Here is a 22120-nt window from a genome sequence, read left to right on the forward strand (position 1 = left end):
ACTCCTGGCCTCAAGTGATTCACCCACCTCTGTCTCCCAAAGTGCTAGGATTACAGGTGTGAGCCACCGTGCCCGGCCTCAACTAGTATTTCCTAAGGGCATCTTGGACACTGTGTTTCTTAATCATCTGCAAAACAAATGCGTATCTTTTCAAGAAGCTTAGGGATACTTTAGAGGGGCTATTTTTAGCACATCTTCTTACAGAAATATGTAAGAATGATGAGAAAGTGATCAAGCAATACCTTGGAAAAACCACTCCATATTCATTTCAGATGGGCTATACTGTGGGGTGTTGGCTCTAAAAATAATATTTTCTTCATTACTATTCCAAACTTTCTGTAACTTTCCTTGGGTTATTTTTCAGAGTGGCAGGCATCTAGATTTTAAATGTGTGAGGACTTTCTATACCATCCGCATAGAGTCTTTGATGCAGTCTTTCCATGAGAGGCAGAGATGGGATACTTACATGACTATGACTTATTATTATCATGATAGTTACTGCTTGCTATTGTTATTTAGGAAAACCAATGTGAAATATCTTATTCAAAATTACACGGAAATGACACGTTCCATGAATTAATTCTTCCCCTCTCTTTTGGATGAAGAAATAAAAATCTATTTTTTCTTATAACAAGAACTGATTCAAAGAAAAGTTTATGTTAATACAAGTGAAAACCATGGTATGCAGTTAAACGCTCACAGAGGCTATTTTCAACTCAGTCAGATTGAATGGCCTATTGATTTACCGAAAACTACAAACTTAAGTCACCATGACCACAAAAATTAAAACCCTTTCCGGAGGCATTATCTCTCGCATTTCAACTCACCAAATTTCATTAGAATTCATTTAAAGTGCAGTAGATCAACATTTAAAAATGAAATGATTGAGTTTCGTTTACTTAAATACATGGGTGCCTTTTCAGAGCGATTTTTCCCGACAAGACAGTCAGGCAGGTTTGTTATGTTGCTGGTTTTTTGTTTTTTTTTTTCATTTTTCAAGGTGCAGGTAATTAAAAACTTGCCATCTGAGATAAAAAAAAAAATACTAGAAAAGTAAAACAAAACAAAAAAACACAAAGAAAAAACAAAAAACAATACCCCCCAAACTCCAGGTGGACATAGAAACATTTCCTAAAGGCTTAACTGATTATTGGATGACTTATGGTTAAGTGTTCTGTGGGAACACTTTAGGGGATGTGATAGATTGACCTTGTTCCCCAAAGGAGATATGTTGAAGTCCTCCCCACTCCCAGTGCCTCAGAATGTGACCTTATTTGGAAATAGGGTCATTGCAGGTGCAATTAGTTAAGATGAGATCATACTAAAATAGAGTGGCCCCTAAACCAATAGGGCTGGTGTCCTTATAAGAGGATAGGCATATGAAGATGGAAATAGAAAGAACATGTGCAGACGGAGACAGAGAGTGGAGCGAGAAGTTACCAAACCAAGGAATGTGGAGGATCGCCAGCAACCTGCAGAGGCCCAGCAGGAGGCCCAGGACAGATGCTCCCTCACAGCCCTGGAAGGAACCAGCCTGCCCACACCTTAGTTTCAAGCTTCCAGCCTTCAGAATCATGAGAGAATACATTTCTGTTGTTTCAGGCCTCCCAGGTTGTGGTGCTTTGTTATGGCAGCCCCAGGAAACAAACACAGCGAGTAGCTGAATGGTGGCACGGGGAATTAGAGAAAACGCTCGGCCAGGCCCCATGGCACACGCCTATAATCCCAGCACTCTGGGAGGCTGAGGTGGGAGGATCACTTGAGCTCAGGAGTTCAAGACCAGCCTGATCAACGCGGTGAAACCCTGTCTCCATTAAAAATTAAAAAAAAATTAGCTGGGCATGGTGGCTGAAGCCTATAATCCCAGCTACTTTGGAGGCTGAGGTGGGAGGATGGCTTGAGCCTGGGAGGCATAGATTGCAATAAGCAGAGATTGTGCCACTGCACTCCAGCCTGAGTGACAGAGCAACATAGTATTTCAAAAGGCAAACAAAAAAACCTCATCTGTGATTATAAGAACTGGGTCCCCTTCCAGGACAGGCATTGAGTGTGATCTGGTGGCTTCACATTTGTCATTGATAAAAATGGGCCAGGTGCAGTGGCTCACACCTGTAATCTCAACATTTGGAAGGCCAACGTGGGAGGATTGCATGATTCCGGGAGTTCGAGGCCATTCCTGAGCAACATAGTGAGACCCTGTCTCTACAAAAACAAAAAACAAAAAACAAAGCCATGGTTAGCTTCATGTCCCAAAGTGTGGAGGACAAAATCTAAGGAAAAGGTAGAGGACATGGAGAAAGAAGAATCTGGAAAGTCCCCTGCAAATTTGGAAATTCAAGTGCAAACACAATCTATAGTAAGTAACCCATATAGTAATCAAATGACTCAGCTTCTCCCGGCTTAAAAAGTGTGTGAATTCACTTAGCTCACAGAGAGTTTGGGGGGGCTTATGTCTCCAGCTTGTGTGCAATTGGCTGGGGTGTACCCAAATTGGTGACTGACCTTTTCAGGCTGGGTGTCTGGTTTTCTTAAGTCAACATGTCTTGGTTTCATAGACCATAAAAGCCCCAAATTTGGGGCAGAGTCCAGATTTGAATAAGGTGACTCAGAAGCCTGCTGAAGCTTTACCTTGGAAATCCAGCAGAGCCCACTGGGCTCTCCCTTTAGTCAGGACTTACACCAAAATAGAAAAACAAAGCAAACCCCAAACAAACAGGACATTGTCACACCTGGCTGAAAACCTTCATGAATAAGACAACTATTCTGTGAATTTTGTAAGCCTCTGAAAATTATTTACTTGAGAATTGAACTGGGGATAAATTGCAGTGGTGGAAATGTGGTGTCAAATGAAAACATAAGGCTAAGATTTTCTAATGGTAAGGAAAATACTATTAAACATGAGGCTTAAAACTCGTTCTCTGTAAATTTAGCCTTTGAAGCCCAGGTGCTCCAAAGCTGTTAGTTGTTAATGATAAGAGTAAAAACAGTCATAGTTAAAGTTCCAGAGTGTTTGTGATATGCCAAACATGTGCTAAGTACTTCTATGGGCATTTAATGAACTCTTAAACACATCTCAACTTGCATGTTGCCATCCTTATTTACAGATAGGGAAACTGAGGTGTCGAAAGGTTACATAACTTGTCCAAGGTTCCATCTGGGCTGAATTAGGGAGACCAAACAGGAGGTTCTTGTCATCTTTCAGGTAAGAGGTGCTAGGAGGCCAAACCAAGGTGCTGGTGATAAATGCGGGTGCCAGGAAGAGGTCAGTTTCTATATTCAGGTGAGGCTAGCAGGATGTGCTGATGGTTTAGCTGTGGGGTGTGAGACACAGGTGCCTAAGGTTATTGTCTTGGGCAACTGGAGGAATGGAGTTGCCACTTATTGAGAGCTTGAAGAGGGTTGGAGATCTGGGTTTGGAGGATGTGATGATCAATTTTATGTGTCAACTTGGCTGGGCCGTGGGGTGCCCAGATATATGATTGAACACTATTCTTCATGTTTCTGTGAAGTCCGTCCTTGGACAAGGTTAACATTGAAAGCAGATTGCCCTCCATAATGTGGGTGGGCCACACCCAGTCAGGTGAAGGCCAGACTGGAACAAAAAAAAAAAAAACTGGTGTCTCCATCAGCTCAGGCTGCCACAACAAAATACCACACACTTGCTGGATTAAGCCACAGAAATTAATTTTCTCACAATTCCGGAGGCTGGAAATTCCAAGACCAAGGTTCTGGCTGCTTTGGTTCCTGGTGGAAATTCACCTGACCTCTTCTTTGCACGCAGGCAAAGAGAAACCTTTCTCTCTTTCCCTTCTTTTTAGAGCATGAATCTCATTGTGAGGGCACCCACCCTCATGACCTCATCGAACCCTAATGACCTCCCAAAGGTCCTGTCTCCAAATACTATCACATCAGGGCTTAGGGCTCCAACATAGGAATTTTGGGAGAATGCAAATGTTTAGTCCGTAACATGCAGCCTCCCCTGAGCAAGAAACTCTCTCCAGCAGACTGTGTTTGACCTTTATTTCCAACATCAGCCCTTCTCAGCTCTATAGCAGGCTGCCTTCCAACTGAAACTGCAGTGTCAATGATCCTGGGTCTCCAAACTGCTAGCCCACCCTGCAGAATTTTATTTTATAGATGGGCTCTTGCTATATTGCCCAGGCTGGTCTTGATCTCTCAGGTTCAAGTGATCCTCCCACCTCAGCTTCCTGAGTAGCTGGGACTACAGGCATGTGCCATCACACTTGGCTAATTTCTAAAAATGTTTTGTAGAGATGGAGGTCTCACTATGTTGTCCAGCCTGGTCTTGAACTCCTGGGCTTAAGCAATCCTCCAACCTTGGTCTCCCAAGGCTGTTGGAATTACAGGTGTGAGCCACTGTACCTGACCCACCCTGCAGATTTTGGACTTGCCAGCCTTGAGAATCATGCAAGCCAATTCCTTAGAATAAATAGATCTCTTTCTATACAAATGCACGTCCGATTGGCTCTGTTTCTCTGGAGAGCTCTGACTGATACAGAGGATGAAGGGCAGAAGAGAGGAATTTTCTTTTGGACTTGTTCAGTTTGAGATGTCTGTGCCTACCCAGCTGGAGATAACCACGGTTGCATACGTAAGTGCAGGGTTCAGGGAGGGACTGGACTGGAGAAGTCTGTTTGTGTCTCTACCACATGGAGATGGGATTAAAATATGAGATGGAGTCTCTTAGGAGGGAGCGTTAGCTAGAGAAGAGCAGGGGCTCCAGGGCTGATTCTAGGAACCCTCCAACATCAGGGGAGGGATGAGGATAGAGGGAGGAAGAGGAGCCAGCCATGGGCAATAGGAGTGGCCGATAGTGAACAGTCAACCCAGAGGAGACTGGTGAGGGAGGACAGAGTTCCATGTTGGAGAGAGCAATCTACTGTGTCAAGTCAAGTAATCTGATAAATCAAGTCATCTGAGCACTGAGAAGTGATCGCTGGATTAGCGACATGAAGGAAACTGGAGACCTTGATAAGCTCAGTTTCGGCGGAGTTGATTGGCGTGGGTTCAAGAGAGAATAGGGACACAGGGACAGGAGAGAATGAGCCCAGAGAATTCTTTCAAGAACTTGGACCCTCCAGGGGAATCAGGAAATGAGGCAACAGTTTTAGGACGGGGTCCAGGGCCCACAGACCTCAGGATATCTGTCAACTGAGCTAGGAAAAAAAGTGACATCTTCTATTTCATCTGCCTCTCACTGACAATTAGCATTTCCTTCAATCCTGAATGGAGGCAGCCACCTACAGCAATATGACCAGTGCCTGTGCCTTAATCAGCAATAGAGACCATGATATTTTGTATCGCATTACAGGGGTTGCAGATACCTGCAAAGAACGTTTACCACTGTAACAATTTCAAATGGTACTTATAAGATGCTTGCTAGACCTCATAATGTAATGCATTAATAAGGAAGGTCTTCCATTACTAGTAACAGAATTGCACTAAAATATTTTGATAACTATGTTTTACTATAATTCACTTCCTTTATAATCCTGCATGTTATGTGTTATATTACACAGTTAAAAGTATTGTGCTGAGAAGAATACATCAGCTTCAGCAGATTGCCAAACGGATCCCAGGCAGTCCCCATGCCACCACCCAGAACAATACCGATAACAAAAAACAAAACCAAAAGAGTTAGAAACCTCTGCCAGTGGGATGTGTAGGCAAGAGAGGACTCTTGTTTTGCTGTTGTTTTGAAGATGAGAGAAATGGAAGCATGTTTGCATGCCTGAGGAAATGGTCCAGTGAGGAGGGAAACATCTGTAGGGGCAGCAGGGATCCTGTGCACACATGGAGAGACCAGCTCTGACCAGCATGCAGACAGCTTACTCCAGACCGGGAGGGGAGGCGGGAGCAGGAGGCTGGGGGAGATGTCAGTGGGCACTAACACATGTTCTGAGTTTGCTCCAAGTTTCTCAGGGAAATAAGAAGCAACATGACGTCTTGAGACAGGAGATGGGGGAGGAGGTGCGGGAGGCTTAAGCACAGAGGAGACCACGGTCATCCAGGAGAATGACAGCAGGCCTGGACCAAGTCAAGGGGTCAAGGGCTGGTCAGTGCCGGGTGCAGGTGGGGCAAGTGGTCCTGCGGGTACCATAGACTATCGCACCGGACAGCCTTTCCCAGCACCAGCAGCTGCACTGCGAGGGTCCCAAGTGGACAAAGGGCTGGACTGGACCTGGTGGGGATTTTCCTAGGGGAAAATGATGAAGGCAGACAGCCGAGGGAAATATGCGTGCACACAAAGGTGTGAACATCATGGCGGGCCGTGGAGTCAAAGCTGGGATGGAAGGACATGAGGACACACAGAAGGTCTGTTCATCCTGGAGAAGTCAACTGGATCAGTGGCTCTCCACCCTCCTGCTGTAGCCGCAGCCCTTGGAGAGCTTTAAAAAGATCTGGATGCCCTGGCTACCTCCAGAGATTCTGATTCACTGACTGGGGTGGGGTCCATGCATGGGAATTTTTGAGCTCCTCTCCCCCACCAGGTGATTCTGATGTGCAGCCAGGTTTGAGAACCACTGGCTTATTTATTTCATTAAAAATTATTTTTCACTCTGTTGACCAGGCTGGAGTGCAGTGGTGCAATCATGGCTCCCTGCAGCCTCGACCTCCTGAGCTCAAGTGATCCTCCCACCTCAGCCTTCCAAGTAGCTGGAACTACAGGTGTGAGCCACTGCACTCAGCCCCACTGGCTTCATTGATTTAACTTTTATTATTTTATTTTATTTTTTTGAGACAGAGTCTTGCTCTGTCACCCAGGCTGGAGCGCAGTGGGATTACAAGCGCACGCCACCACACCCAGCTAATTTTTGTATTTTTAAGAGACGGGGTTTTACCCCGTCTAGGCTGGTCTCAAACTCCTGACTTCAAAGGATCTGCCCTCCTCGGCCTCCCAAAGTGCTGGAATTACAGGCATGAGCCACCACCATACCTGGCCTGATGTAACTTTTAAAGGTCCTATTAGTAGCTTTAAAGAGTCCAAAACGGTTTAACAGAGAGTCATAGTTCAGATGTCTGTTCTGCTGGGCCTGCCTGCCGAGGGCAGGCTCTCTTTGGGATCTCCTGAGATGGAGACAGTTGTCCCTGGCCTGTCCCTGGAATATTGTCTCACCTACCCATAAGGCTAGGCTCTCCCACTCCCTGTGCTTGAGATCCTCTTCTCCAGCTACAATCTTACCTTCCCTCATGTGGCCCTGCACCCTTGCCTTCTGCCATCTAGAAAAAGTGGTTGGTGGGGGGGGGTTCTTTATTTATCTTGCTGCCTTCTGGCTCTTACCTTCCCAGAGCCCCATGGAAGCCTATTCTTACAACCTGGGTCCTCTTCCTGGGACCCCAGCCCACTGTGGGCACTGAGCCTCCCTCATCGTTAATCTTGGCCAAGAAGTTACCCCACAGGCATTTATATTTTAATGGATGACTTCTTTTTTTTTTTTTTTTTGAGTCAGAGTCTCACTTTGTCACCTGGGCCGGAGTGCAGTGGCGCGAACTCAGCTCACTGCAACCTCCGCCTCCCAGGTTCAAGTGATTCTCCTGCCTCAGCCTCCTGAGTAGCTGGGATTAAAGGCGCCTGCTACCATGCCTGGCTAATTTTTGTATTTTTAGTAGAGACCAGGTTTCACCATGTTGGTCAGGCTGGTCTTGAACTCCTGATCTCGTTATCCGCCTGCCTCGGACTCCCGAAGTGCTGGGGTTATAGGCGTGAGCCACCGCCCTCGGCCCATGGATGACCTTTGAGAACAAATCTCCTCCTGGTCCAGGCCCCAAAGCATACACTCACAGTGGTGAGAATATGATTGGGTCAGTCTTCCAGAAAAGCCTGTGATACTTTGATATAAAGACATTTAGAATTAATTGGGTCAGGTATGAGATTTCAGATTGCAGAAATCCTTGTGTAAGCAAAGGCCTTGCAGATAAAGCAGTGCATGGCAGGTGTGGCTTAGCCTTTAGACATACACACAGTGGCCAGGTTGCGCATTTGCTCTGAAGAGTACCAGGCCTTGTAGGTTACCTTTGGCTGCTCTCAGGACTTGCTAGATAATTTGCAGAACCCGGTGCAAAATGAAAATACAGAACCCCTTGTTCAGAAATTAAGAATGTCAAGATGGCGTCTGCAGAACATCAAGCCAAGTGCAAGCCCTTCTGAGCATGGGGCTCCCTGTAACTGCACAGGTCATGTGTCCATGAAGCTGGCCCTGCCTGTTATGGACATGCCGGGAACCGGACATTGGGATTTTCCCCCCTTAAAACAATGAGTGCATCGAGTTAGGATGTTGGAAGGAACAGAGACACTCTTGCAGTGTTCTGTAGAATCGAAAATATGGTTTCATATGTTTACTTTACCTTCATTTAAGTGTAGCCCCAATGCCTCTGCGAATATCTGCCATGGAAGAGCCTTTTAAAAACAAAGCTCTTGCTGGTCTCCAGTGCCCAAGAGTGGCCGCCAGTGGAAACAGACCTGGTGTTCTAAATCTCAGTTTTTGTTTCTTTCTTCTTCCAGGAAAGCTGTAGACGAGCATGTGCACTTCCAGGCCTAGAGGGGAACAGCTGCCTCCGAGTGGCTCGCCTCTTTGCACAAGGGGCTCAGCTCAGAGCTTCCCCTAACCCTGGCAGGTCCCCTCGACACTTCTCTTGGGAATGAAGTAGACAAAGTGAGTGAATGAGCCTCAGCTTCTCCTGTCTTTCTTTTTGCAGAGTCACCCAACAGGGAGAGATAAAGGAGGTGGTAGCAGCTTAGGCCCAGGAGCCCTCTCAGCAAATGGCCCGGAGTAGAAAATTCCACACACGATGTTGCTGTTGGTCACCCAGTGAAAAGTCCTTGGCCCTGGCAGCCACTTGTCCTGCAAATGGTGTGAGTAAGAATCCACAGGTCAGCTGGAAGGAGGAACGTTTGAGTTTGAAAACGCCAAGAATCATTCCTGAACTGGCAAGGCTGGCCACCTGCATTTTAAAAACACATCGGTACTAGCCTTGAAAACAGACTTTTAGACTTCTTATTCTGTGTAATGCAAAACAGAATGATTTTTTAAAAAACAATAATGGACATATTCTATTTTATTGATCTTTATCTAAAAAAAAACTAACTGGAAAACAGGAAATATTTAATAGTGACATTTTCATAGCACCAAAGGAATAATCTATGTGTCTTCCTTTTTATAGATTTTTCTGTAGGTGTCTTAAGAAGCATCGAACCCATTATACAGATGGGTAAATAAAACACAGTAAGCTTGAGATATGCAAATCAGATTGGAGCCAGATAAGGATGGGGGCTGGCGCTGGCTTCAAGTCTGACTAATCTTGGGCAAGCTGCTCAGCCTATTACTCACTGTCTACATAGGAATGACTGTCTACATAGGAATAGCTCCTCTGCAGAGACATCTAGAAGATGCTGAGATAATATATGTAAAAACCGACAAGCCGTTTGGGAAAGATACCAGCAAATGCAAGGCGTATGCTACGGAAGTTTTATCGTCCTAACAGATAAGCCCGTCCCCAACTCCAGTGAGTGACTGAGAGACACAGGCATGAACGCTGAGCTCAGACGACAGCATCTTTTCACAGCAGACCTGGACCCAGCCCCTGGACGCACACAATGATGAGCTGTCCTCTGGTTTCCCAAGACTTCAAAAATGAAACCCAGTGATCAAGAGATGTTTGGCCTTGAACACTGCAGGAATTAAAGCCAGCACCCAGTTAAAGCCAGTGAGGACAGCACTCCAAGGTTTAGGGACCGTCTCAGGACACTAATCTCGGTTCCTTTTCTATTTTGCCTGGGTCCCTCCTGCCCATCCTGGGAAGCCGTGGCAGCTGTTGGGGATGTGGGGCCCCAGGTAACTAAAGGATTAACTCACGTCTCAAATTGTATGGCATTTCTCCTCTTCAGCACCATTTTTTTTACCCTTATTGAGAGAGAGCTATCACTTTCCCCCCCTCTTCTGCCATCCCAATATGTGTCTGTGTTGGAGGGCAGGGGTGTATTTAGGGAGGAGGAGAATGTTTCCAAGTCTGGAAACTCGGAACAGTCTGACTGGCCCTCTTTGCAGAAAAACGAGGGAGTCCCAGCAAACAGAAAGGGGCAGTGGCGCCAAGCTCTCCGAGCTGACCCGTGGCCTCAAAACACTGAACAGATTCAGTCCGTGCTCCAAACAGGCCTGGTAAGCGATGAAAAGAGTTCTGCCCAAACACTCAGGAACCGGATTATTGTCCTTCCTGGCTCATTAGGAGCCTGGCTGCCCTCATGCCAGCTGCGTGGGGTCCTCTGGAGGCCGCCCAGACCAGCCTGCAGCTTCCTTTCCTGCAGGGCCAGCACGGTCCCTTCACCTGGAGAATGCTCGGACCCCTGGCCGCATGCACATCTAACCGGCGGGGCCTCAGGGCTTCCAAAACAGATGACTGTCAACCCCAGCCCTGCCCACCCCACATCCACAGTTTCACCCCAAACTCACATGCAGGAAACCTCAAATCCCATCTTCCTGTTTAGGTCCCTTGCCAGCCGGAGCCACTGTGGAGCGTGGCTGGACTCCAGCTCCCATGTGCAAGAGGACTCAGCCGGGACACTGCTACCCTCCTGCCTTCCCTCTTCTGCCGACTGGACGCTTCCAGGACGGAGTATTTGAGAGAAAATTGTCTAGACAATTACAGTGTTCCTTAGAACGGCCTGCGTGGGCACACGTGCCGCTTGGTTAGCTAGCATGAGAGGAGGTGGCTTGGCCAGAGCAGACATTCACAGGTTGCAGGGCGTCCATAGTCCAGCCTACGCCTGCCCAGGCTCTCGGCTCCGGGTCCATTGGCTGTTCACACTCACTTCCCTGTGTCCTGGAACTGCCTGATTGTTGTAGATTACTAAAAATCCACAGCTCATTCCCTCCTGCGCCCTGCCCACCTGCCCACAGCGACTGTGTCCTCCTCTGAGCCACCACCTGGCGGTTGTCCTCACACTGCTTTGGGCTTTTCTGCTATTGAGTAACTCAGCTTCTCAGGCTTTAGGCTGCTGTGGGCCCTAGATGCATGCTGGTCGATTCTGATCAACGAGCAACTGCTTTTGTTTGTTTGCTTTTTTCTACAACTGCAGCTGTGGGTGATTCGGATGGTCTGTTGGTGGAATGTGGAGCTGGATGGGTCAAGGAGCACAGTGTGGAAAGAGGGACAATTTGCTACCAGTTGGAGATAAGAGACATGGCATACTGTGAAACCAGTGCTGACGGAAGAAGGTGACTTTCTTGGAAGGTCAAGACACTTGCTTGACAGCGATGTCCAGGAGGGCTAGGGAGAGTTCTGCTGGAAGTGAAGGCAGCACCTGAGGGTGGCTGAGGGAACTGGTCAGGGCTGGGAATGCCTCCAGCCCTTTGAGGAATGATTCGGTGATTAAGAGATGTTTGGCCTTGAAGATTGCAAGAATGAAATCTCTTGGTGGGAATGTGTAGCCGAAAGCCAGCACCCTGAGTGGCTCCAAGGTTTGGGGACCCTCTCAAGGCACAAATCCCAGTTCCTTTTCAATTTTGAAAATCGTTGTGGGCGATTCTGGAATTCAGAAGTGTGCTGAGAGACACAGATTTAACATGACAAGCATTCCGCCCCTTCCTCACTGAGCCCACCGCACATGCTCCAGGGCCAGGGACTCACTTGGGCTTCTGCGTGTCTTCCACAGCGTGCATCAATCTGCCGGGCTCTGGTTGGTATTTAAAAAAAAAGATGCAGCGAAAGAATCTGGTGTGGACAAATGCCCTGGGCATGGACCAGAAGCCTGGCCCCCGTGTCCCTGGCAATGGGACGGTGAAGGACAGAAAGACAGCCCATCCAGTAGTGTCAGGAGCTTGGAGCAGGCATTCGGAAGCATCTGTTAAATGTTATTGATGGAGGATTGACATAACCCACATCTGCATAGCTTTTTTGGTCTTTTTTTGGAAGTGAACAGTCACAAACAAAAACAACTTTGGTTCAGGTCATTTACAGGCCCAGATCCTCTATCCTTAGAGGTTTCCCACCAGATATACTATTTCACTATCTATGCCAGGAAAGTTACGTAAAACCACGCAGAATTTTACCTGACAACGAAATAGACCTTTTCGTTAGATCCTCTACTCCACCTAAAGAAGTTACACAGGCTGAAATGAAACTGTTAAAGGAATGAACTAACTTGGAGATAGAATCATTGCCTTTGCTGAACAACATTTTAAGAATATTGGAATATATAGGGGTACTAGCATAATAGTAAAATATGCCCATATTATCTATAATTTTATGCTGGGCACTTTTTAGAAATTATTTTTTAAAACTTTGTCTTTGAGATGATTTGGCTACAAGTTCATTACATTTAGTTTACAACTGGCTTTGATTTCTTGGCATTCGTTTTGTATTATTAGGAAACCCCACAGAGAGAAAATGTAAACTCCAAATTGCTTTAAAATATTATGATAGTTTTTAGGGATATTATACTATGACAGTGAATGAAATGGACATAACGTTCTGTTTTGTAGATATTTCGTGAAATCTTTATTAGTCTTGATTTTCTTTGGAACAAGTCATTCTGGGCTGAAGTATGAAAATTCCCTGCCCTGTGACCCTGGTCCAAGGCTCCTCTTGGATGAAACAGTGTTTCCTGGACCAGAGGGCAAAGTCACAGAAACATGATGTGACGAAATCTAAATAGAAAGGTATTGATTTGTTCTTCGTTCATCAAATAGTTATTGGACTCCAGCACGTATGAGTAGCAGGGAGCCTGGCTAGCACTATACCTTCCCCTCCTGCCTCTCAGAGTCAGAGCCACAGGCACCTACAGAGCCAGGGAAAATGAAGGGGTACAGAGGCTGGTTCTGAGGCTCCAGCCCTTCTCTCCCAATCCTCTCCCTGAGTGGGCAGGGGACTCTTCTCTTGGCTCCTCCAGTTTCCATCAACGTCTGCCCTTGGGTCTGGTTTTAAACTCTAAGGTGTAAATGACTCATAATGGCTCAACATTTTGTCCCTACCAGGAGGTACTTTTAAGTCTAAGGAATAAAGATTTAATAGTAAAACTTCGAATGCCAATCGGGGGTAAGTGAGGATTTGGAAGAGGAAAGTCTTGAGCATTTTCCTAACATTCCTAAAATCATCCCATTGAGTCAGGGCAGCAAATATCCTGATGGGCTGGGTATGATGGAAGTTAGTCAATGTTTCAATGGATGGATGGATGGATGGATGGATGGATGGATGGGTAGACTGACGGACAGACAGATGGACAGACAGATGGATGGATGGATAGATGGGTAGATGGATGGATAGATAGATCACCTTTATTCTGATCTCAACTAGTCTTTGAAGCTTGATTAATTTTTTGATTTCTCATGGAGCCAGACTAGGGTCTGACACATTAGGAAGCTGGCAAAAGTTTGTTGACTAAACAAATTAATGAAGGGAAAATTATGTATGCAGAGATGCCTGGCGTTTGGGTTACCGTTTTGGGTCCCCTTTGATTTGGGCGACACACATGCTGACAATTTGAGTCTGCAGTTAGTGGATCCTTAGCTGACTTGCTACAGTAAAGGTCGTGGTAAAACTTGACCTTGCTCTATTCATCAACAGCATATCCTGTGAAAGTCACTACGCTTCCATGAAAACCTTGGTGCTAGGCCTATGATATCTTTGCAAAGTTCTGACCTAAGGAGACTGCTTGTGTCAATAGTAACAACAATCACAATGGTCCTGAACACAAAGGCAGCATTCATTGTGTGCTAGCTGTGGTTTTAAGCATATTACATCTATTTACTAATTTAATCCTAAAACAACCTTTGCTTTAGGCACTCCTATTAACCTCATTTTATGGATGGGAAAAGAGACTGTGAGAAGTGAACTCACCCGCCCAAGGTCATACACCTGTAAGTGGTGGAGGCAGGGTTTGAACCGAGCACACTGGCCTCACCTTATGGGCTCCTACCACGGTACTGTCTCATGTTACTACCCTGTATCCATCTCCAGAATGAGTTGGCAGCTGCAAGTTCTCCCCAAGGCCTCACTGCAACCCTTGCATCTCAGCATCAGCTCCTTGCATGGCCAGGTGGTGTTGTTTCTGACTCGGGGTCTGCATCTCTCTCTGCACCGCTGGGTTCAGAGGCCCTGAGGAGCGAGCCCGGTCCAGTGCTAGCTTCGCAGCTCACAGCCCTTGGGCAAATGTTACAACTGGAGAGCTGCACAAATGCATCATTTGGTTTCAAACCATGGGTCTCTCTGAGCAGGAATTGCTGGACTGGGCCTCAGAAAGTTCCTGACCCTTTGTCTGGAGTCACAGGGTCTGTGTCCAGTGAGGCTTAGAGGTCACGTGAGGTCCAGAGAGAGAAGCACAAGGCAGCTGCTGCCTCTGAGGCCTCACAGGAACCACGCAGTGAAGGAACCGGGGTTTCTTCTTTCTCCATGGCAACTAGGAGTGCAGGTCAGCCTTGGAAAAGGGTCTTCCATCTTTGGTTAAAAGAACGGTGAGCCCAGGTTTGGTAATGATTTAGCTGTGTGAGTTGATGGATGCAAAGTGCCCGGCGTGGTGCCTTATCCATCGTAAGTATTGCCGAAGGAGAGCGTTTGTTACCCTTTCGTGGAGAAGGGTGTTGTGGTTTGTGGGTTGGGACCTTTTGGATTCCTGGCATTGACAATGGCACTATTTGGGGTGGGGACCTTCTTGTTGAAGGAGTCTCCTTCCCTCCCTGCTGGTGATATAGGCAGGAAAAGAAGCCAGGAACTAGGCCAATTGCAATAAAGAAGGAAAGAAGCAGCTTCAGTGCCTCTCTTGCCCTGTAAGGAGCCAGGGGGGACAGGGCCAGATATGGACCCACTGCAGGGATGGGTAGTCTCCGCCCTTCACTGAGGAGGACGCAGGACTTACGGCCCCACTGGGGGGCAGGGATACAGGAACCTAGACTGTCCATGCTCAGACACAGTCTGGATTTAGAACTGTAGGCCTTGGGGCCATTTTCAAAAAATAGACCCTTTCCTTAGGAAAATCCCACAAAACTGCCCCAAAGATGAGTGAGGTAGGAAGAGCGTGAGGCTCGGATTCTATCTATGCAAGCATGTCCATTAGATTCTGGATTCAAAAGCCCCATGTTCTTGGGTTTAAGATTGTACTTTCTTTTTTATTTTATTTTATTTTATTTTATTTTATTTTATTTATTATTATTATTATTATACTTTAGGTTTTATGGTACATGTGCGCAATGTGCAGGTTAGTTACATATGTACACATGTGCCATGCTGGTGCGCTGCACCCACTAACTCGTCATCTAGCATTAGGTATATCTCCCAATGCTATCCCTCCCCCCTCCCCCCACCCCACAACAGTCCCCAGAGTGTGATGTTCCCCTTCCTGTGTCCATGTGTTCTCATTGTTCAATTCCCACCTATGAGTGAGAATATGCGGTGTTTGGTTTTTTGTTCTTGCGATAGTTTACTGAGAATGATGATTTCCAATTTCATCCATGTCCCTACAAAGATTGTACTTTCTGACATGAACAGTGAATTGCAAATTCAGACTTAAGAGATGGTTACTTTTCCACCAAGAGAACAGCCCCGAAACTTGGCCAGAGCATTGGTGTTTTGGTGCTGCTGTAACACAGTGCCACATGCTGGGAGGCTTGAGACAACAGACATTTGTCTGTTGCCTTGCAGTTCTGAAGGCCAGGAGTCCAAAACCAAGACGCTAGCAGGGCTGTGCTCCTCTGAGACTGGGTAGATGCCTTCCTGGCCTCCTCTGGCTTCTGGTGGTGGCCAGATCCTTGGCATTCCTTGGTTTCCAGCATGACCACTCCAATCTCTGCCTTTTTCATCACATGGTGGGCTTCCTGCATGTCTCCTCACATTTCGTTCTCTTCTTATAAGGACACCTGTCAGATTAGATTAGGGCCAATTCTAAGATGCTTTTTTTTTTTTTTTTTTGAGACAGAGTTTCATTCTTTCTTGCCCAGGCTGGAGTGCAATGGCGTGATCTTGGCTCGCCGCAACCTCCGCCTGCCGGGTTCAAGTGATTCTCCTGCCTCGGCCTCCCAAGTAGCTGGGATTACAGGCATGCACCACCATGCCCGGCTAATTTTGTATTTTTAGTGGAGACGGGGTTTCTCCATGTTGGTCAGGCTGGTCTCGAACTCCTGACCTCAGGTGATCCGCCTGCCTCGGCCTCCCAAAGTGCTGGGATTACAGGCATGAGCCACTGCACTGGGCTGATTAGGGCCAATTCTAATGGCCTCATTTTAACTTGATGACATCCACAAAGTCTCTGTTTCCAAATAAGGTCACATTCACAGGCACCAGAGGGTAGGGCTTCAATATGCATTTTGGGGGACAGACTTCACCCCCTGACAGTTAGCCATATGTGTACCTTACAGTTGCCACTATTTCTATGACATGGAGTGAGACTGTGATTTTGTTTTTCTTTTTTCTTTTTGATGGAGTCTTAGTCTATCACCTAGTCTGGAGTGCAGTGGCATGATTTTTGGCTCACTGCAGTCTTTGCCTCCCGGGTTCAAGCGATTCTCCTGCCTCAGCCTCCCAAGTAGCTGGGATTACAGGCATGCACCACCATGTGTGGCTAATTTTTGTATTTTTATTAGAGACAGGGTTTCACCATGTTGGCCAGGCAGGTCTTGAACTCCTGATCTCAAGTGAGCCACCTGCCTCAGCCTTCCAAAGTGTTGATATTACAGGTGTGAGCCACTGCATCTGGCCAAGGCTCTGATTTTCGTTAGGAACAGATGGATCGCTTCTGTCACCAGCGCTACCTGAGTACAGGTTAATCAATACGGCAAGATGTTGCACTAGTGATCGCAGCAGTCGAGTTCATTTCCAAATATAGAGCGAAAGCAAGGTGCCTTCCCAATCCTCTGGTCTGTTCTGTTTTCTGCCTCGGGACACCTTCTCATCCTCAGACAAGTGACAATGAAGTGACAGTAAAGGCAAACCAAGTCACTGTCCAAAAATTGCAACACCTACCTTGGAGAGCCTCTCATTTTCTGTCAGATATGAATGAAAAATCAGATATAAACCTAATGGGAAATGAGAGGTTCCATTTCCTTTTTTTTTTTTTTTTTTAATGTTGCCAAGCTTTATTTAGGCTGCAATGGTTACAGATAACACACATCTAACCCTATATTCTGCACTTCCCATGCAGTGCCCTGAGCAGGCCCAGCTACCCTTTCCCTCCAGTCTCACTTCTTGTCTTCCTCCTTCTTGTCCTTCTTGCCATCCTTGGTGGCCTGGGAGGCCAGGGAGCCCATAGCATTTCAAATGGCTTCATTGTTGGGATCCACACCTGGGAGGTTCTCTAGGACACTTTGAAGGAACTCAGGATCCTGCATCATGTCGTAATCATCCTCCTCCTTGGCTGGCTGGCATGTGTCCATGGCTGAGCTGGCATCAATGTCTGCTGATTCCGCCTGGCCAAACTCTGCTCCCTGCAGGGACATCTGCATGACATAAGCAATCTCCTCTTCCTCAGTCACACTGCTTACATCAGGAAGTCCGGTATGGCCAAACTCTTTTTGGCTAATGGTCATCTTCATCAGGGCCTCGTCTGAGCCTTCAGTCCCAGTTGTAGCAATCCTGGCCTCAGCAGCAGAAGCTGCAGCTGCTCATCTGGGCTCCTCCTCCTGCTGCTGCTGCTGCTCCTCCATAGAAACTCAAAGGGCCAAGGCCAACTCAGGATCAGCACTGGGATCTACTCCAAATTCAAAGTCACTGGCACCGAGACCTGGCATGGCACCACCTTCCCCAGCCAAAATCGGAGGACTGATGAGAGCATCAGTCGAGCTGGGCCCAGGAGGCACGGGCACCAGATAAGAACCGCTTCCATCTTTGCCATTCAATGTGTTTACAAAGGCTGTCAGCTTTTCTGTGCTCACCTCCTCTTCCCCAAAAATTATCATGTCAACATTTACTTTCTCCTTCTTGAGGAATTTAGCCAGTTTCACCAGATCCTTCTCATTGCCTTCGGGCTTCCCATGAAGGCAATGATATGCGTCTTGTGATTCTTGCCCCGTCGGTGCTTCAGAACCAGATGAGCCACGTGGATGCCAGTGCAGAAGGTGATCTTGCCCTTGGGTTGGACGGTGTGTAGCTTGGACAAGATGTGGCCGGTGTCTGGAGTGAGTGTGGTCAGCACTTCATAGTCATTAGCCAGTGTGATGAGGGCCATGTTGTTCTCAGGGTTGCTGTGGATTTTAATTTTTTTTTTTTTTGAGACTGAGTCTTGCTCTGTCACCTAGGCTGGTATTCAATGGCACAATCTCGCCTCATTGCAACCTCTGCCTCTCGGGTTCAAGGGATTCTCCTGCCTCAGCCTCCCGAGTAGCTGGGACTACAGGTGCCTGCCACCACACCCAGCTAATTTTTGTATTTTTAGTAGGGACAGGGTTTTACCATGTTGGTCAGGCTGGTCTTGAACTCGTGACCTCACGGTCTGCCCGCCTCGGCCTCTCAAAGTGCTGGGATTACAGGCATGAACCACCGCGCCCGGCCTGCTGTGGGTTTTGAATGACATACTATGTTGACAGCGTCTTGCTGGGCCTGCAGCCGGATGGGGAAGAAGTCCTCATTCTGCACATACTCACTGTTGTCCACACACACCATAGTGCTTTCCAACACCATTCTGCCACCCTCCTCCCTCCCATTTCTTGAAATAATCCTTCATGTATAACTTGGGTTAATAGTGCCTTATAGTCTACTTAGAAAGAATCAGAATCTTGTTTAGTAAGGAAATTTCCAAATAGAGAATAGAAAAGTTAATTGATGGCAATGTATTTAATAGAGAAGATCAGTGAGGAAATGAATTAAAGAGGTTCCTTTTACACTTTTCTTCTCTGAAGCTAGGTACACCTTAGTTCATGTTGCAGCTTCTTTGGTGCTGTCAGATCATAGCTGGTATGAATGGAAGTTTCTGAAAGTCAGATGACACATTTGTGAAATGCAACCTCACTGTTATCAACCTGGCACCCATAATTTAGCTGACAACAATCTCAGCAACAGGCATTTCAATGTGGTCCTGCATTTGCTAATTGCTGGTGTGTACTCAGGACACTGGAAGATTTAACCTTTTGGATGAGACAGATACCAGTAACTTCCCAGCTGAGCTTCCCAGGAACGAACTGATGAGAAGTGACATCCAAAAAACTGTCTCTTAAAATATAAAGAGATCAAAAGAATGAAGTAGAGACTCAAACAGGTATTTGCACACTCACATTCATACCAGCGTTATTTGCAATAGTCAAAAGGTGGCAGCAGTCCAGGTGTGCACTGAGAGATGAATGGATAAACAAAATATGCTGTAACCACACAATGCAACATCCAGCCGGAAAAAGGAAGTTCTGACACATGCTCCAACACGGATGAACCTTGAGGACATTATGTTAAGTGAAATATGCCCATTGCAAAAAGACAAATACTGTGATTGATTCCTTCCTTCCTTCCTTCCTTCCTTCCTTCCTTCCTTCCTTCCTTCCTTCCTTCCTTCCTTCCTTCCTTCCTTCTTCCTTCCTTCCTTCCTTCCTTCCTTCTTTCTCTCTCTCTTTCTTTCTTTTTGAGACAGAGTCTCACTCTGTTGCCAGGCTGGAGTGCAGTGGCGGGATCTCAGCTCACTGCAACCTCTGCCTCCTGGGTTCAAGCGATTCTCCTGCCTCAGCCTCCCGAGTAGCTGGGATTACAGGCGTGCGCCGCCATGCCTAGCTAATTTTTGTGTTTTTAGTAGAGACGGGGTTTCATCATGTTGGCCAGGATGGTCTCGATCTCTTGATCTCATGATCCACCCTCCTCAGCCTCCCAAAGTGCTGGGATTACAGGTGTGCGCCACCACGCCCGGCCTGTGATTCCACTTTTATGAGATACCTAGTATAGTCAAATTCATAGACACAAAAGGTAGAATTGTGGGTGCCAGGGGCTGAGGGCGGGGGGATGGGGAGTTACAGTTTAATGGGTGCAGACTTTCAGTTTGGGATGAGGAGAAAGCTCTGGAGAGGGATGGTGGTGGATGGCTGCACAATATGCATGTACTTAATGCCACAGAACTATGTACTTCAAATGGCTGAAATAGTACGTTTTATGTTATGTGTGTTTTACTACAATAAAAAATATAGAAAGAGGCCGCGCACAGTGGCTCACGCCTCTAATCCCAGCACTTTGGGAGGCTGAGGTGGGCAGATCACCTGAGGTCAGGAGTTCAAGACTAGCCTGGCCGACACAGTGAATACAAAAATTAGCTGGGTGTGGTGGCATGCATCTGCAATCCCAGCTACTCAGGAGGCTGAGGCAGGAGAATCACTTGAACCTGAGAGGTGGAAGTTGCAGTAAGTCGAGATCAAGCCACTGCACTCCAGCCTGGGCAACAGAGTGAGTGAGACTCTGTCTCAAAGAAAAAAAAAAAAAAAAAAAATATATATATATATATGGAGAGAGAGAGAGAAAGAGAGTTGGGGGGGGGGGGGGGCGGCAGGAGAGAGAGAGACAGAACATCCAAAACTGATATTAGCCATTCTGAATTGGACTGTCCCATCAAATGTGGTCTTGCAGCTGTCCACTTGTTTAGGAGTAAGGAGTTTTATTGGAATAAATGTTCTCAGATATTAATCAACACAACACCTCCCTCCTTTCTCAGTTCCAGCTGATGCTGAGACACCAATGGCAAATCTTGATTCATGCCCACCCCAGGAGGATGAGTGACAGTCAGGATTTTGGGCTACAACACATGGAGCTTCCTGCAGTGTCCTCTTCTCCAGGGTGTGCTGTGGGAAGGCCTCCCCAGCCTGGGCAGGGGCTTGGCTCTCATGGGATGGGGCAGCTGAGTAGCTGATGGCAGGGCGTGGTGGGGGGCCGGGGATGATGGCAGAGTCATCCACTGCCACTCTGGACAAAGGTCAAACCTGTCCTGGATGCCACCTAGTTGCTGCCCTCTTAACCTGACCCTCTGGCCTGCCTCGGACCTTATAATTTCCTAAGCACGTCTGCATAGACTGTTATTTAGTCTTGACAATGACTGCGAGGGAGCTGTTATCACTGCCAGGCATCACGTCCAGTCCTCAGGGCTGGCCATAGGAAGATCCGGGCCTCACCTGGGCCTCCCATCCAAGCCTCAAGTTCTTTCCTCCCCCAGTAGCCAGCCAGAGCCATCAACCCTCCCTCAAGCTATCAGAGGAGGCAGCTGTGATGAGCACTGAGCCCTCAACCAGGAGCCGTTGAATGAACAAGTGTGAATCTCAAACACAGTTTTCTGCAAGGTCTTCTTCTCCACTCCCAGGCCCAGCTGTATCTCTTACGGCTGAGGGATCAGGATGACTTTGCTGCGGCCTGGCTGGAAGCACCTCTCTAGATTGCCACGGACCAGGCAGTCTAGAGATGAGGAAGTCAGAGGCTCCAGAGACATTCAGATATCATCAGATCCCCTCCCAAAGGGAGAAGAATGCTCTGTTTTATTTTATTTTATTTAACTTTGTTAATTTAATTTTTAGAGGCAGGATCTTGCCCTGTTGCCCAGGCTGGAGTGCAATGGCTTGATCATGGGTCACCGCAGCCTTGAGCTCCTGGGCTCAAGAGACCCTCCTGCCTAAGCCTCCCAAAGAGCTGGGACTACAGATGCGAACAACCATGTCTGCTAGTTCAATTTTTTATTTTATTTTATTTTATTTTATTTTTTGTTTTGAGACAGAGTCTCACTCTGTCACCCAGGCTGGAGTGCAGTGGCGTGATCTTGGCTCACTACAACCTCCACCTCCTGGGTTCAAGTGATTCTCCTGCCTCAGCCTCCAGAGTAGCTGGGATTACAGGCACCTGACACCATGCCTGGCTAATTTTTGTATTTCTAGTAGAGACGGGGTTTAACCATGTTGACCAGGCTGCTTTCAAACTCCTGACCTCAAGTGATCCACCTGCCTCAGCCTCCCAAAGTGCTGGGATTACAGGTGTAAGCCACCATGCCTGGCCAAAAAATTTTTTTTACTTATAATTTTTTGTAGAGATGGGGGTCTTTCTGTGTTGCCGAGGCTGGTCTCGAACTCCTGGCCTCAAGAGACTCTCCCACCTGGGCCTTTCTCTGACTGTTCAGTTTGATACACATGGAACCAGGTTTGCTTGCACCCTCCTCACTGCTTCTGCTTTCTGC

At 47.1% G+C, this 22120-nt stretch overlaps 1 protein-coding gene and 1 pseudogene across 1 annotated transcript in view; both read right to left on the reverse strand.

Annotated features, from left to right (window-relative positions):
* The window catches only part of CLDN14 (claudin 14), an 81698-nt gene that overhangs the window by 8355 nt on the left and 51223 nt on the right, over positions 1–22120 (reverse strand). The gene's annotated exons all lie outside the window — the stretch shown is intronic.
* Positions 17141–18621, reverse strand: LOC100455625 (26S proteasome non-ATPase regulatory subunit 4-like; annotated as a pseudogene).

This window comes from Pongo abelii, chromosome 22, assembly GCF_028885655.2.
Source record: "Pongo abelii isolate AG06213 chromosome 22, NHGRI_mPonAbe1-v2.0_pri, whole genome shotgun sequence".
Classification (NCBI taxonomy): domain Eukaryota; kingdom Metazoa; phylum Chordata; class Mammalia; order Primates; family Hominidae; genus Pongo; species Pongo abelii.